Here is a 16,613-nt window from a genome sequence, read left to right as displayed (position 1 = left end):
ACAGGCAAGTGAAAATTAAACCAGAAGTTTTAATGGCATATGCATTTTTAGAAGCAAAAGCAACATAACATCAAAACTTTCTTAAATCTTAGAATTTCCCTGCCCTACCATAAGAACTTTAATTTTTTTAAAGATTTTATTCATTTATCTTTTAGAGAGGAAAGGAAGGAGAGAAAGAGAGAAACATCAGTATATGGTTGCCTCTCATGAGTCCCCTGCTAGGAACTGGCCTGCAACCCAGGCATGTGCCCTAACTGGGAATCGAACCACGATTGTGTGGTTCACAGGCCTGTACTCAATCCACTGAGCTACACCAGCCAGGGCCCATAAGAACTTTAATTTTTAATCATTTTCGTTCAGGAGTTGTTTGTGTGCATATTTTTTTTCATGTAATTATAATCTCAATGCATATAATTTTGCATTTTGGTGAATTTGTTCAGAAAATCTTTTTTTAAAGTTCTTTTTCATATTTCTTAGATGAGTTGCCAAGTATTTTGGGGGAACTTTTTTAGGGCCAGACCTGAATACCTGCTGACATTGGGCATCCAGTTTTTGTATTGTTTCTGGCTGAAGAGTGTAACTATCAGCTGGTCTTGGGGAAAACTAGAATGACACCAACCTCTGGGCAAAGAAAAATGAGTTAAGTGGGGCTTGTAGCTGGTAGAGTTGCATGTTTTCTAATTGAATAATGAAAAACTTGGCAAAAAAGTACTGATTGGGAATTGTTTGAGAAAGGTTCAGATACATGTATATCTCTTCTTCTGAGTCCTTAGTATTCAACTTCCTCCAAGCTTCTTTACTGTATGGGTTGAAAAGGGGGGTTAAGAATCATAGACTCAGGTTTCTGACCTTTCAGGACATTTCATCTCACCACCTCGTGATAAAGACAAGAATCTGAATCTGAAGCTGAGAGAGAACGCAGACTTCACTGTTGCAGGAAGGTGGGTGGGAAAACAGACCCTAGGACTTCTGGTCCAAGGCTCTTTCCAGTCCTGAGAGGAAGGAGCAACAAAGAAATAAATAGGATTAAGAAAGAAAAAGATGCAGCAGAAAAAGAAAGCAAAATTAGAGGAAAGGAAGATGGTATGGGGAGAAAGAGGGGAAGGATAAGAATTAGGATGCGTTTTCAAGCCCTTGCTAACCTCAAAAGTAAACTTGAATTCAGAGAGCACAGAGTCCTCTGAAATGAGCATGTCCAATTATACGGGGGAGTCAGCTAAGCTGTAAATATTCTTGTCCGCTTACAAATCAAGTTTTTAGTGAAGACAATGTGGTGACAGATGACCATTCAGGATGTGGTCTCCTTGACCCTTTGGTGACCATGGAGGAAATGCACGCTTTCCTTTTTTTTCTTTCATAACTGAGATTTTATTGGTTGTTTTGAAGATCAGTACACAGGTGTTGCAATTTGTACAGAATTTTGAAGTTTTATTATTTTTAATCATTTTTATCGTTATTCTATTCCACTTATCCCAATTTTCTCCGTTTGCCCCCCTCCGCCCGTCCCACCCACCCTCCACTCCCACAGTCAATCACCACCCTATTGCGAACGTCCGTGGGTCACTCTGAGGTGTTCTTTAACTAGTCCCCTCCCATTTTTTCCGCCATTATATCCCTCCCCCATCCCCCCTGGTCACTGCTGGTCTGTTCCATGTTTCCAGGCTTGTGGTTCTATTTTGTTTGTTACTTTATTTTGTTCATTAGATGCTTCTTATAGGTGAGATCATACAGTATTTGTCTTTCACTGCCTGGCTTATTTCACTTAGCATAATGCTCTCCCATTCTACTCAAAGTGTACATAGTTCTTATCATACATACTAAAAACATAAAGTCATAGTCATGATTCCTTTCTAAACAATTATTCCAGTGACTTTCTAGCTTAATTTGAAGCCTAATTTTCCTTAATAGAGTATTAAGTACCAGTACCTTCAAATGCTGATACGCTGTTACATCAAAGTCCCACTAATTCACACTTTAATATCATATATACCAAGTAATTGAATGTTCAATCTTTTATAGCACATTAACAAAGTTACTACGAAAACTGGACCACCACGCTAAAGACGTTACAGGGCACACAGAATTCTAACAGAGAGCCCCCAGGTCAAGGAGCAGTTTTCTTCAGGAAACAATTCTGCCAAAAACATGGGTAGAGAAGGAATTTAAAATATTTAAGACACGAAGTGCACAGCTGATTCCAAAGTGCCACTCGGTGTACTTTGTATTACGGGTCATAAAAACTAACCCCATCTGTGGAATGTTAAACTGACACCAAGCCTCCCATATTCAATGTCCCACTATTTTCTGGTTGCACCGAACAATAAACAACCAGCACATGATTTCACCTCCTGAAAACCCATGCACACACACTCAAGGGGGATGAATCCTGGTTGGGTGGCTCAGTTGGTTGGAGTGTCCTACCAATATGCCAGAGGCTGGGGGGTGGATTCCCCATCAGGGCATGTACACAATGAATGCATAACTAAGTGGAAAGACAAATCTATGTTTCTCTCTCTCAAAAAAAAAATCAACAAAACAAAAGGAAACAACAAAACAAACAACATATTCTAAAAACCAATGGTAATAAAAACAAGTTATGGTGCATTAAAAAAATGGATGAGGTGGAATTCCCACCTTCTTAAAAATGTTTCTAGAGCCACTGAAATACTTGGTGTTTACAAAACAGTTGATAAAGAGATTCCTCTGGATTGTACAAGAAGGGAGACAGGAACCACTGGTAAGACATGGTACATGGCATTAACCGGACTCGGTTTATTTTCCTCCTGCTTCATCTGGGGCGTGGCTTTCTTCATTTTCAGTTTCTCTGTTCCCTGCAGGTATAGGACTTCTTTAGGTTCCTGGCTAGCCGCTTTGGTCTGTTCTTCATTTGTTCCCCTTCTCCCTTTCATTTGCACTTTTTTCTGCAGATTTATCTTTCCTGCTGCCCTTTTTTTTTTTGCTTCATTTCTATACTGCAGGAGCAGGTTTAGTTGACAACTTTGCCAATATCCTCTTGGGTTCCTCCTTTGCCACGTCCTCGGCAGAGCTGACCTTCCTCTTGGCACGGTGGCAGCATGGTGGCACAGGAGGGCGCACGCCGGTGCCTGAAGGCCCTGGTGCACCAAGAGCCTTGGTGAACCCGGGTGGCCTGGCTGCGGCTGCTTCCCCCACCTCCGGGGCAGGCCTTTTATGTGGATACCTGAGGGGGGTTTTCTAGTTGAAGGATAGATGCAGATGACCTGATAGAAGTACACATAGCTGACCAATGCTCCACAAGGTCCCTCGGTCAACTCCTTTCTGGATATTTACGGGACTTCAGTTTGCTCTTGAGAGCAAACTAAAGAAAGAGTTAATTAGGCATTAGCAACCTAGAGAAACTCAACCTCCCTCATTTCGTAGAAAGGTCCACAGAGGATCTGTAACTAGCCCCGAGTCCTGTAGCTTAGAAAAATGTAGTTCATGGGGTGTGACAACCACCCCAAAGCTTCACAGGTGAGATAGTCTCCCCAAAATGCCTGCAGTAAAGCCCTTTTATTCTTATAGGTACATGCTTCCCCTCAAACCAGAAGTTTGAGTCTATTTCCTCTCCTCTTAAATCTGGTTTGCCTTGTAACTGCTTTGTCCAATAGAATGAAGTGGATGTTCTAGAACTTCCAAGCTCAGTCTTAAGAAGGCTGGCAGTGTTCAGCTCTTCCCTTGAAGCCAGCCACCTGGTGAAAGAAAGGCCTGCCAGTCCTGCTGAAAGGACCAAACGCTGTGAGGAAGCCAGAGCTAGTGACCTGGAGAGACAGAGGTCATGTGGAGGCCGACTGAGGTGCCTGATGTGTGAGCGAAGACTTCTCAGACCTTCCAGCTCAGATGCCAAGTGAGTGAGCCTAGCTAATGCCCAGCTGACTCCAGCTGACTCCCAGAATCATGACAAATAGTAAATGGTGGCGGTTTGGGCTACTCGTTTTGGATCTAGTTTGTTACACAGCAATAGATCATTGGCACGGTGACTTAAAATAGTAACAATGTATTGGGTTGGTCAAAAAGTTCCTTTGGGATTTTTTTCCTAAGATGGCTCTAGTACCTTTGGTATCTTTAACTTCATTCAAAACAATTTTGTTAGATTGTATTGTGACAGTTGTATTATCAGCATGCATTTTTAAAAAAACTTATCAAAATTAGTGAACTTTTGTGAAGCTATTTTAATATTGGAGATGGAAGAAAATATGCAACATTTTCAGCATACTATGCTTTATTATTTCAAGAAAGGTAAACATGCAAATAAAACACACACACAAAAAAGATTTGTGCAGTGTCTGGAAAAGGTGCTGTGACTGATCAAATGTGTCAAAAGTGGTTTTCGAAGTTCTGTGCTGGAAATTTCTCACTGATGTTCCGTGGCTGGGTAGACCAGCTGAAGTTGATAGTGATGAAATTAGGACATTAATTGAGAACAAGCACCATTATACCATAGGGGAGATAGCCAACATACTCAGAATATCCAAATCAGCCCTGGCTAGTGTGGCTCAGTGGACTGAGTGCTGGTCTGTGACCCAGGGGGCTGCCAGTTGGGTTCCCAGTTGGGGCACATGTCTCAGTTGTGGGCTGGGTCCCCATTTGGGGGTGTACGAGAGATTAAAAAAAAACGTGATGTTTCTCTCCCTCTCTTTCTCCCTCACTTCCCTTCTTTCTGAAAATAAATAAATAAAATCTTTCAAAATATCCAAATCAATAAAGCTATTGGTGAGAATGAAAAATGTGTCTTTTATGTTACAGAAAAAAGCCACACAGACTTTTTGACTGACCCAGTGTTGTTTCTAATGAATCTACCAGTTGAAGGGGTGGTTCTGCTGGTCTGAACCAAGCCTGGCTGATCTCATGTGGGCTCGTTGGGCCCCTGCAGTGACGGAGGGCTGCCTGGGCAAGGCGGCCTCGGTCGCCATGACTCAGCTCTACTCCATAGGGTCTTTCGTCCTCCAGTGCGCCTGTTCTCAGAGTGATGGCAAGATTCTAAGAACAGAAGCAGAAATGCAGAAACTTTTTAAAAAATGAACTTTCATTTTTAGAGCAGTTTTATGTTCACAGCAGAGCACAGGGAGGAAGGGACCACGGAGTCCGAGGGAGATCCTTACTTGGGGTCGTTAATGCTATCAAATCTACTACGAGGAATCTATTGTGTATTCCTTATAGGGGAGTATTAAACAGCATAATTAAGACTTTGGACTAAGGTCTGGAAAATTGGAGAAATTATACTTGAAATAAAGTAAAACAATTTGATGAGCCATTTTTGATCTTTAAATGTTTCCAGATTTCCTGGCCAAGTCATTATTGCTAGAGCTATTGATCTTGGTTTCCTTCCAATAGACAGTGACTTTCCCAAATTCTTGTTGATAAATTTGGAGAGAATCTGGAAGAAATATCAGGTTTTGCACTATGTGGTCCCTTGTTCCATTAATTAATCCACAGTAATGATGATCTTAAGGCTTTTGGTTGAGTGGTTTAGAATCCCGTTTAATAGCGTTAACTCTCCAAATAGCCAGTGCTCAGTCAGTCTGCTTTGTGACTTCTTTCTGGAAACTGAAGGCTGTTGGCATCTGTGCTTTATAGAAAGGAATCACTCTGGCTCTTAGTAGGAAACGGGGGCTGTGTATGTACATGTATGTGCATTTGTACGTAATGTGTGTGACCACCTGTGATCCACTGGTGGATTCCCAGGGAATATTAAGAACTGACTTGCATTTTGACTTATCACTACCTCTCTGGGGAGCAGATTCATTTTCCTCTCCTGGGATTTCAGAGCAGACACTTGAAAAGCAGAGAAGAGGAGACTGGGATTAACATTCCCACAAACCAGCCTGCCTGCTACTTACAGCAGTGTGCTGCTGCCCCCTACACAGTGACTCACACCAGGCCCATCAAGGTTCTTGGATCTGCTCCTCTTTCCTCCACTGCCCCTCTGTGGACCCCAACTGAATTTTGTTAATCCAGTGTTTGTCATTTCTTGTGCAGGAATTGGGAGTCAAGGAACCTGTGTCCTGGCCCTTGAGTCATTTAGTATCTTTGGCTGTTCCTTTTCTCTTCTGTAAAATGAGCAACCTGGACTAGACATGTGTCCCTGCTCTAGCTTTGAAGACTTAGGTGCCAGTATAAAACCAGACACACATAACTGGGTCCTAAATAAGTGACGCCCTAAAACTTCAGATACATCTGGGAGAAGTAGCCTGCGAAAAGTCTAAGAATAAAGGTGTTTGTGTTGCCAAGGAGTTATTGCACTCCATTCTGAGCTGGTATTACACCATAACCAACTTCCCCAAAGGCGGGGTGGGAGGTACAAAAAGATTTCAGAACTGAAAAGAATAGTTTACCGAAAGTTATATTGGCTCACCTGGCCAGCGATATTTGAGGATAAAGACAATGAATTGTTGGTTTTCTGCGTACTGAACGTATCCCACGTTTTCCGTCAGTGTTGCTTTTTATTTTTATTTTATATTTTAAACAAGGGTAAAATGGAAAGAAGTGATGAGGCTGAGAAATACTACTTGCTTTGATTAATCTGGGAGAGATCCGCTACCTTTCAGTTCCTATTTGGTAAATTTAGCTATTTCCGTGACAGCACCCCCGCCCCGCCCCAAGACAGTCCTGCCCGTTCTGTAACGCAGACGGGAACACAAGTGCCCCACGCCCACTCAGCGCTCTCCTCGGAATTTGGTCCCCACCACCCATCACAGCCTTTGCGCTTTACGTCCCTCCCGCCTTCTCTCTACTAGGACCCGCTCGCCAATTCTTCCCTACCTGTTGGGTAGGTCTTATTTCCTGGGAACACTTACTGTCTTTAGAAGGGGACACACCTGTCCCTTCCTGGTGGAGAGGGCACCAGTGCTTCAGTGAGGGAACTGCAGGAAGCGGAGTCCAGGGGGTAAGAGACCAGGCGACTCAGTGCAGAGTTCAACTCCCTGAGGACAGGGGGGAGCCCTATCCCAAACACAGTCCTGTTTAGCCAGGACGCAGGATTTTGAGAACTGCCGGGAAGCTCATGTCTAGTTCTGGAGTCGTGCAGGAATCGGCCCGCCCCACCCCTGCTCTCCGTCCTGGGCATCATCCCACCGCGGGTCAGAGACCCGAGTCCATGTGCATCCACTCTGGAGCCCAGTCCGACTTCCGCGGAGGATCCCGCCGCCGCCGCTGCTGTAAACCCGTCTGGCTTCCCTGCCGGGCGTGCGGGATAGAGCAAGGGGGTGGAGAGAAAAGGGGAAGAGCTAGGGCGGCCGGCGGGCGGGGCCTGCAGCCTCCCGGAGCCGCGGCAGTCACTGAGCAGTCTGCTCTCTCTGCACCTCTCTCCGACTCCGGCGCGTAGTGCGGCGGGACCCGCGCCCCAACCGGGGGGCGCCGCTGCTCCTCGGCTCCGGGTCTGCGATATCGCGGCCGCAAGGCTGCGAGGGCTGTGGAGCTGTTTCTAGAGGCTGGTGGTTTGGTGACCGTTTGCTGCTCAGTGTGACCGAAGGACTAGCGGGGAAGGAAGGGGAAAGAGGGGACACACACTCTCGCCGCGGCGCGCGCGCATTGCACACTAGCAGCCGCGCGCCCCCGGCGAGGCGCGTCCGGCGCAGTTTGGCCCCAGGGCTCGGGCCCCAGCACCTGCCGGCTCTCAGCTCCGGCCCCGCCCCCAGCCAGCGGACCCTCCAGCGCCAGGCACGCCCTGCTGTCCCTTCGCGTTGGGGAATCAACAGCACCCCGATAACTTGCAGACTGTGGCGCAACTGGTCTCGACAACGGAGGCGCTCGAATGCTGCCCGAGTGAGGTAAGTTTCCTGCGCGTCCCCGGCCCCTCCTCCCTGGACCCTCCTTCTGGGCTTGGGCGTAGGGACTCTGTGGCTCTGGACGAATCCTGGAGGTCTCTTCACGCTCCCTCTGTGTCTGCGTTGTGCTGGGGGTAGGCTAAAGGGGGTGCTACCGAAGCGGGACATTCATTCCGCGGGGGCCACAGCTGCGCGCTCCCCTCCTCACTCACCAGTTCGCCACTCCGATCCCGGGGCCTCAGTGACACTCGGGGATCATTCTGGATTCACTTATTCAGGAACCCCGTCCTTCTTTCGGGGGAACGCGCTGAATTTGGCAGTATCGGGAGACATTTCTCACCACCCTCCCCCAGTATTAATCAGCGGCGAACTTGTTGGGCGCCCCTGGGATCTCAAGAGGGGCTTTCAAGTCGGTGTTCTGGTCATTTCTGGCACTGGAGCCAGATTGAACAGGTGCGGTATGGTTCCAGCCTAAATGCTACAACAGACTTAGGCATTTCCTTATCTTCTCCCCTAGCCCGGTCAACTAGATACTTCAACAGCTGGGGCAGGAGGGTGGGAGAGATGGGGCAAGGGGAGGAACTGAGAGAGAGACTGACAGGGTTTGATTTGTCAGGCCAGAGCCAGGAGTTGCCAAAACAGAAGACAACAAAAGTCTGCTAATCGCTCATCTATGCAAATGAGCCTGTTGTCCTTTCTTATCCCCCACCTCCCTCGTTTATTTATCTCGCATGCACAGCGTGGTTGGGTAGAAAACGCGTTCCAAAGAAGTTGTTTGGGTAGGCTGATGAATTCTTTCGTCTTGTGTACCGCAATCAGGGCTCTCAAGGAGGAAATGCTAGTTACTCTGATGCTTTTTAAAGGCAGATTGTTGCAGACCAAAAATACCGCCCTCGCCCCAACACTTTTCTGTGTGAAATTCTCAGCCTGCTGGAGACCCTAGCTACCAGATGAATGACTCCCGAGGGACCGGCTGGGCCTCGTAATGTGCTACTAAGTCCTCTGCAAAGGAGAAGCGGTCCCCTCATTAGTATTCCTGAGTGGAGGTTTGGGGGACCGCTGTTGCCCCTTTGGTGAAGACCATCCACCCAGGCTTCTCCCTTGTTCTGTGGAAAGGCTGGTGTGCTGCAGCCCAGTGGAGAAAAGCAGAAGGGTTTGTTTCTTTACCGCTCTGATGGGAAGTAGAATAGTGTTCACAGGAGCTTTTGTCAGAGTATTTCCAACTGAAAGGCAGCCCTGGAAAACAAAACCTTTCTCAGTCAACTTCATGCCACTGGGAAGTTGAATAAGCATCACACAGGATCTGGAGCTGAGGGAAATGGTGCCTCTCTATGCAGTAATATGAGTGGAGACTTATGAGGACCGATGAGAAAGCTGGTAAGTCTGAGACTGATGCATATTGATGTCTTAAGAAGGAAACTATTAAGAGCTGGAAGATTAAACCACATTCCCTTTTTGTGTAAATTAAGACTCGAGGGATTTAATAATAACACTTTAAATTTGCATCAGTGCCTTACTATTTGTAAATGCTTGTTAGTGTTCTCACTTGATTCTGACCACGTCCAAGAGAGATGCAGGGCAAAGATTATGAACCTGATATTCACAGGAGGAACGTGAGGCTCCCAGGTCCAGGGTCTTAGCATGGTAACAAGTGGCTGGAATTGGAGTCACAGTAAGGTTCTTTGAAATACCCATACCACCACCACTGTCACCACCCAGTACTGGTTTTGTACTTGTATAACATTGTTGCAATGCCCAGAGCTTCTGCATTTATTTTTTCTGCACAGTCTTACTGTGAATTACTTACTGTTCACACTTGACAGATGAAGATACTGAGGTTTAGACAGGTGATGGGAGTTGTCCATGGTGTTGCATGTCTAATCCAATGGAGTTTATAAGGCTAGAACTCAGAACTTCTGATGCCTACCCCATTGCTTTGTAGATTATGCCATTGTTCTACTTCCGATAGCAATTAGGACACATCACAGATGCTGTACTGCACTAGGGACTGTTAAGTATGCCTGCTGGTGACCTGGGTTCAAGTTCTGGCACTATCTTCGTCTGTATGACCTGAGCCAAATCATATCACCTATGAACCTTAAGACTCTCACATATAAAACAAGAGATTTGTATTGAATTATCCTTCTCCTTCTAGTTTTAGTATTCTGCAATGTACATCAGTGTATTTGTAATCCAGTGTTATAATTTTCTCTACAGGGGAAAAAAGCCTTTTAACCTTGTGTTAGTAGGGATTTAACTAGTTATCGATTTCATGTGTGATTTACTCCTCCCTCTCATTCACCACAGACCACTTACCCGTGTTTTGTCCTGCGTGATGCGCATCCCCTTAGCATTACACACAGGATTATTATGCCCGTGTTATGTAATCATCACTGCCATGTATCGTGCACATCCTTATTTTTCCCTCAACAATTTGGGTAAAAAAATGCACATTATATTACTGCAAAACATGGTAATGAAGGGAAAGGAAATTCCAAGTGAACTTCAGCTCAGCATCTATGTTGTTTGGTATTACCATTTGACTTGAAAATATTCTGAGGGGCTGACCTACTTTAAAATACATGTCAGGATTTACTTGAAAATTTTGGACAGTCAACTCAGTACCTTTATTTATTTTCCAGTTTGGGGGTTTATATGCCATAAGTACTCAATAAATAGCTGTTGAATGAAGGAGGTGAATCAAATAACTCCTAAGGAGATCACAAGCATCTCATCATGTAAATTTCCAACATCTGCTGACCCATAGGATCATTTACCTACAAGAGGGGTACCTCCTGAAGCTGGCAGGCAGAGGTGCCCATTGTTGCTCTCCCTCCTGAATACATCATATAAAGACGAGTTGCTCTTATTCCATGTGGACAATAGACTCATGTCATCTATGTTACACTCTTTCGCTTGTCTCCCCCCACTTCGTTGTTAGCAAAGTTTTACCCATGGAAAGATATATTACTAGAAATTGACTTGTGCCATTTCGTGAAAGAGTATGTTTTGAGAGGGAGAAATGAACCACTCTTTTTTATATATGTATTTGAGTAAATTTCAGCACACTCTAATACCAGCTCGTGGTTTCAGAGGGGGAACCTAATTAACAAAACCAACCTAGTTTCTGTTCCCTTTAAGAATCCTCTTCTCTTTACACCTCTTGTTTCTGTGGACTGAGTAGTGTTTCTGTACTTTAGCAGAATGATGGCAAAGAGTTAGAATGGGTCTTAAATATTATTAACAGACCCAGCCATTGGGGATGGAGGTGTATTTCTTTCTGATAAGAGACTTCAAATATTAACTAACTGGTTCAGACACCTGCACCTTTTATGGGTAAGACAGCGGAGCTTAGAGAGGTGAAACGGCTTGCCCAAAGTCACGCAGATGTTTAGCAGGAGTATCAGAGCTAATGTGGAATTCTTAAGAAGGTTCACACTCAAGGTTGTGCCACGGGTTTTATGGTGAAGGTGCATTTTTTACTTTTAAGAAGAAAAAAATGTGTCTGTTTTTATCCATTCCCAGTGTTTCTCTGGGCTATATATACCAGCAGACTCAGAATTAATACTTTGCTCCAACCAGTGCTTAGAGACAGAAGACTATTTGAATAGGAATACAAATGTCTGCTGGTTTTCCAAGCTTATCTTCCTGGTAAATAAAGCCAGAAGCCAAAGGTGGCCCTGTCGTATAGCCAATAAAGTCCTAAATATGTATACATTTCCTTTTCATTTTCATTTTGCTTGTACTTCTGTTAAATGGTGAGTCAGAACACTTAATATCCTGGAAAATAGTTTTTTTCCCCCCTCTGGCTAGAGCCTTCGTTAGTTACTCTGTAAAACACCAAGTTCTAAATGTGTTTGCTGCAGAAACATGTTCTCTTTTATCAAGTACATTAACTGGAGTTGGAAGGAGGCCTTTTATTTTTGTAGAAGCTGCCCAGTTAGAATTGTACATTATGTAGCTCAGCTGTTCATTTGTAGACTTATCTGGAATTTCTAAAAGGAAGGCAAATAAGGGAGGAGAGAAACCTAGCCTTTTGCTTAGTATTTTTCTTTTAAAAAATAAACTTTAAACTTAACCTATTGGTGAAATTTTTGCAGTGTACTGTATGGTAAGCAATTACCTGCTGTTGAAGTATTTCATTCAGTCGTGTTCCTTCCAGTATAAAAGATTAGGCTGGGAAAAACAGGCTGGATTTCGTGATTGCCATTCTCAATTGTGTTCTCTTCTGTCTGACTTCATCAGCGTCACAGAAAAAGGACGATGATACAAGAAAACACAAGAATCCCACCCAAACTTGATTATCCTTGGGGAGATTTGAAACATAGATGACAATGGAGACAGTGACATGTTTAGTTAGCTGGCAGTGTCTTGGGATGATCATTTTAAGTTAAGGCAGGCCCACAGTTGAATGGACAACTCTATGAAGTGCCTTCCTGGAGACAGTCTTCTGTGTTGTTTATGGGGCTGACTAGACAGTGGGTGTGCAGTTTGTTTGGGAGAGTTTACAGAATAGGTGAGCGGTGAGATCTTGGGCCTTGTTTTCTCTAGGGGTGTTACAAAGTCAGTTGTGAAATTGTAACGAAACATAAAGCATCGGATGTGCAGTACGGCGCCCACTAAACACAGGCATGTGTGACTTTCAGTTGAGGTTCAGGCAAGGGTTGGAATTCAGGCACTGGGGGCCCAGGGAGGGTAATTAACTTGACTTGAAACTAACATTCCAGGACTCAAGACAGGATTGTAGAAAGTTCATCCGTTTTGTAAGAAAAAGGTGATCTTTAAATCTTTGCCACTCAGTAGTGTTGAGCAAGGGGTTTGCGAAGAAGATACAATTATAGCTAGCCATAACAAAAATGTGTGTCTTTGCTTCACAAGCACAAGAAATTCAGTAGATTCAATATGTTTGTAGTGTGGTTTCAACATTCAATATGCACTTTTTTCCTTTCTTTCTTTAAAAACAACAACCAAAAAATGCCCACTATCGTGTTGGTGGATCATTGGGTCATAACATTTGTTGACAAAGTCAGGAAACGAAAGAGCAGCAGTCCAAAGAAGCAGCCACTCCCCGGGGAGTGGTAAGCACATCCTTGGTGTTCAGCTAATATTTGTCCATGGAAAAGGTTAGGCATCGTGTTTTATTTATCTTTGCATTCTTGGAACTTAGCACTATGCCTGGCAAGTGGTGGGGATTTAATAAAAATGTATTGAACACTTTATGCATCCAAAAGAAAATCACTCATCACCTTGGGACATTTCATAATTATTCTAATGATTCTGTTATTTTCTAGACCATTTAGAAATGTCAAGCAGGCTAGTTTCAATAGTTTATAGTGTCCTTCATTTTTCATCGTAAATGGTATTTATTCATCAGACTGCCAACCTTTTTTTTAACCAGCACGCCCAGGAATGACTTTTAATTTCTTTTCCTTAATAGAAGTAACAATGTAAGTATGAAATGTGTTGCTCTGTTTATTATTCAATATTTATAAGCACTAATTAAACATAGTTTTAAAGCACCCAGAGTGGTTTCATAGTGAGTTTGGCCCAGGGTGCACAGATAAGAATGGACTTAAGCTTCCCTAAGTTAATCATTTTAAATGTCATCTGCCCTTGAGGCCTTCTTTGATCATCTCACCTAAAGGGGACCCTCTTCCTATGTTTCTTTCACTCATCACAATGGACACTTACACATTTATGTATTTTGCTTGATTTTTCTGCTACCTTTGCCCAAACTTACACTCAACCCAAGATTATAAACTTTTTGAAGGCATGGTTCTTGAATGCTTTTTTTTTTACACGTAGTAGGTGCCCAATAAATATTTAAATGAGTGAGTAAGTCCCATCCACCCTGTCAAGATGAACCGGGCCACTGATAAAGTAACTCACACTGAACAGGTTTAGCTGTGAAGACAGTTTTTAAATTAGGAACTGCTAATGAGAGCAGTTCTATGACAATGACAACCAAGTCCCCCAGGAGGAGGTACAGTGCGTGTTTAGGTGAATAAATTTTGGCACAAGGATGAAGCAGTGTCCCTAAAGGGTTACTTCTTTTCATTTACTCGAAAGTAACTAGTAGAGTATGCATACGCAGAAACTAGCAAGCATAAAACAGAGCATTCCAAAACTGTTAAAATGGGCCCTAAAAGTACCTAAATCATAGGCATACATAATTCTTAACTGAGACACCTTGGTGCTAATATACAGGGCAAATCCTATGACACTTTAGGTAAACACTTCCCACCCTCAGCTCACTTTTCTTTAACCGTTAGATGCATCAGTAGCCCAACACCAGAGAAGTTCTCAGGGGTGACGTCTGGACCGCCACCAGCAGCAGCACGTGTCGGACACACACGTTATCATAAACCAGACCAACTGAATCAGAAATTCTGGGGTTGAGGATCAGGAGTCTGAGTGTCAACAAGCCTCCATGTGATTCTGATATATACCTGATATTGGTAGGAAACATTAAATCCATTGCTTAACATACAGAATAAGCCTCCTGAAAGTGCTTGGTATTCCCAGAAAAATCCAAGGGTGTGTGGAGAGGACGCCATCTGCCTGCTCTGCTAGAAATACCAGGGCAAGTAGATTGAGCTCCATCCTGCACACCAAGGGGCTGCAGGTTCAGTTCCCAGTCAGGGCGCATGCCTGGGTTGCAGGCCAGGTTCCCCTGTTAGGGTTGTGTGAGAGACAAACAATCAATGTATCTCTCACACATTGACATTTCTTTCCCTTTCTTTCTCCCTCTGTTCCCCTCTCTCTAAGAAGCAAATAAATAAAAAATCTTTTAAAAAAAAAGAAATGCCAAGGGGAAATATAACCAGTCTTGGCTTTTCTCAGAACTGTGTGGATCACAGGAGAATAAATGTATATGACTGGATTGGATATCTAGGACTTTTCAATAGGACAAAAAAACTCTTCATGGTCGCTGGCCCTGCTGGGTAATGGGCACTCCCCAAACTGGGAGACAGACCAGGGTATGTGGGTGATGGGGGTAGGATGGGTTATGTGCATAACTTATATTTGGGTCATGTCAGTGTTTGGGTCACTTCAGTGTTTGGGTCCCTTCAGTAGGATTCAAGGTGGAAGAATGATTTCAAGAGCTAGTGGTTTTCTTGCAAGAGGAAACAGTGGTTTACCGACAGTTCTCAGACTATGTCAGGTCAGTTTAATACACTAGATACTGATGGATCCCTTGACCGGACAGTACCAGGTGCGACGCAGTGTACAAAGATCATGAGTGTGGCTCTGGCTTCCCTTTGCTGAGGACTGGCACTCTTCCGGGCCCTTTTCTCGTGCTGTTACTTTTCACCTTCACTGTGTTCCGGGGTGATAGAGGGGAAAATGGAAACCTCCTCGGGTTAGGCATATGATCGTGAGCACAGGGATGGTTCCAGCCCTGACTTTTCTGATTTTAGAGACCACATTCTTTTGTCTGCGTCATGCAGCTGCACTTTGAAATGTGGTTTTGGAAGAAGAGGTTTAAAAAAAAAAGAAAACATAAGGGAACCTAGAATTTCTATCTGTGAGCTCTAGATTACACTCGGATATCCCAAAGGCACCTCCAATTCTCCATGCCCAAGACCAGAGGCACGATCTTTTCTCTGCATACCTGGTCCTGGGGACGCCCAGCTCCGTGATGGGCACCACGAGCTACCAGCTAGCCCAAGGCAGAGACCCGGGGCCATCCTTGATCCCATCTGCTTCTCATTGTTCCTGATGATTCTGTCCGAGGACATCTTTTCATCCCCCTGCTGGGTTCTAGCCATAGCTCCCCCACGCTCCTGAGTCCATGCCGGCTCCCCTCTGATCCACCATCCGTACTCCAGCCAGAGCAGTTGAGATGGCTAGACCGTGTTGGCCAGATCCTTCCTCCCACGCCCATTTACGCAAAGCTCTCATGGCAGTAGACACCTTCAGGCCTTTTGAACTCTTGTACAACCTCTAAGGACTTCCTCTTCCAAACAGCACCCTTCCCCCTATGCTTTTGGTCTCATGGTATACAGTTAGGCCCCCAGTGACAACTAATCTCACAGGCAAAGAATGCAGACCTCAGGATGATCCTGCCCAAACCAAATTTTTAGAGTGACCCTGGAATCCCTGAGGTGCTCTCACCCATTCACACAGAAATGGAAGCAGAAACTCAAAGACTGCTGATTAGGTAAGAGAAAAGCAGTTGAGGGTGGAGTTAGCTGGAGGCTAAAAATATTAGCTTAGGTATCTTTAGGATGAAATAAGAAACAGGATTGGAAGATCCTGTAGAAACCAGTCAACATAAATTGGCCTAAACAAAGCTGGCATTAATCTTTGCCCCTGAGTTTTTTCATTTGCTCAGTGTCACTTGCACTGTAAATAAGAGAAGTAGCAAACTGTCTTAGTTCAGGCTACTGTAACAAAGTACTGTAGACTGGGTAGCTTATAAGCAACAGAAGCTTATTTTTCACAGTTCTTCTGGAGGCTGGAGGCTATCATGGTTGGGTTTGGGTGAGAACCCTCTCCTAGGCTGCAGACTACCAACTTCTCATTGCATCATCACGTGGAAAGAGAGCTCTCTGCAGCCTATTTTATAAGGCACTAATCCCATTCAGAAGGGCCTCACCCTCGTGACCTAATTAACACCTCCCCCCAAACCCCCTCCTAATATCATCATCACATTAGGAGTTAGGGTTTCAACTTTGGGGGCACACTAATATTCAGACCATCATGCAACCCTTTATGGCTAAGTTAGTGCCCTTTAGGAAGCACATTATAAACTGTAACTCAGTATAGCTATAGACATATAAATAATTATATTTAAAATAAAGACTTCATGGAATGATGCTTAGT

General features: G+C 44.3%; 1 protein-coding gene and 1 long non-coding RNA gene across 3 annotated transcripts in view; one reads left to right on the top strand and one right to left on the bottom strand.

Moving 5' to 3' along the window:
• Positions 1-4,707: 4,707 nt before the first annotated feature.
• LOC118997837 (uncharacterized) lies at positions 4,708-7,191 on the bottom strand. 2 transcript variants are annotated; one of them, XR_005068732.1, is made up of 4 exons: positions 6,816-6,905; positions 6,374-6,457; positions 5,859-5,944; positions 4,708-4,998 (listed from the first exon to the last, which is right to left on the bottom strand). It is a non-coding gene; the product is annotated as an uncharacterized LOC118997837 (long non-coding RNA). The 2 variants fall into 2 exon arrangements; XR_005068733.1 differs by lacking the exon at positions 6,374-6,457 and having other exon boundaries at positions 6,816-7,191.
• A 523-nt stretch (positions 7,192-7,714) lies between these two features.
• PIP5K1B (phosphatidylinositol-4-phosphate 5-kinase type 1 beta) overlaps positions 7,715-16,613 on the top strand; it is a 319,864-nt gene continuing 310,965 nt past the window's right edge. The window contains exon 1 of the mRNA XM_037061705.1: positions 7,715-7,787. The gene's annotated coding sequence lies outside the window, so the exon portion shown is untranslated. The remainder of the gene's footprint in view (positions 7,788-16,613) is intronic.

This window comes from Sturnira hondurensis, unplaced genomic scaffold (assembly GCF_014824575.4).
Source record: "Sturnira hondurensis isolate 20B ecotype Veracruz unplaced genomic scaffold, ASM1482457v3 Scaffold0013515, whole genome shotgun sequence".
NCBI lineage: Eukaryota > Metazoa > Chordata > Mammalia > Chiroptera > Phyllostomidae > Sturnira > Sturnira hondurensis.
The sequence above is the reverse complement of the archived record's forward strand: the minus strand, read 5'-3'. Positions and strand labels throughout refer to the sequence as shown.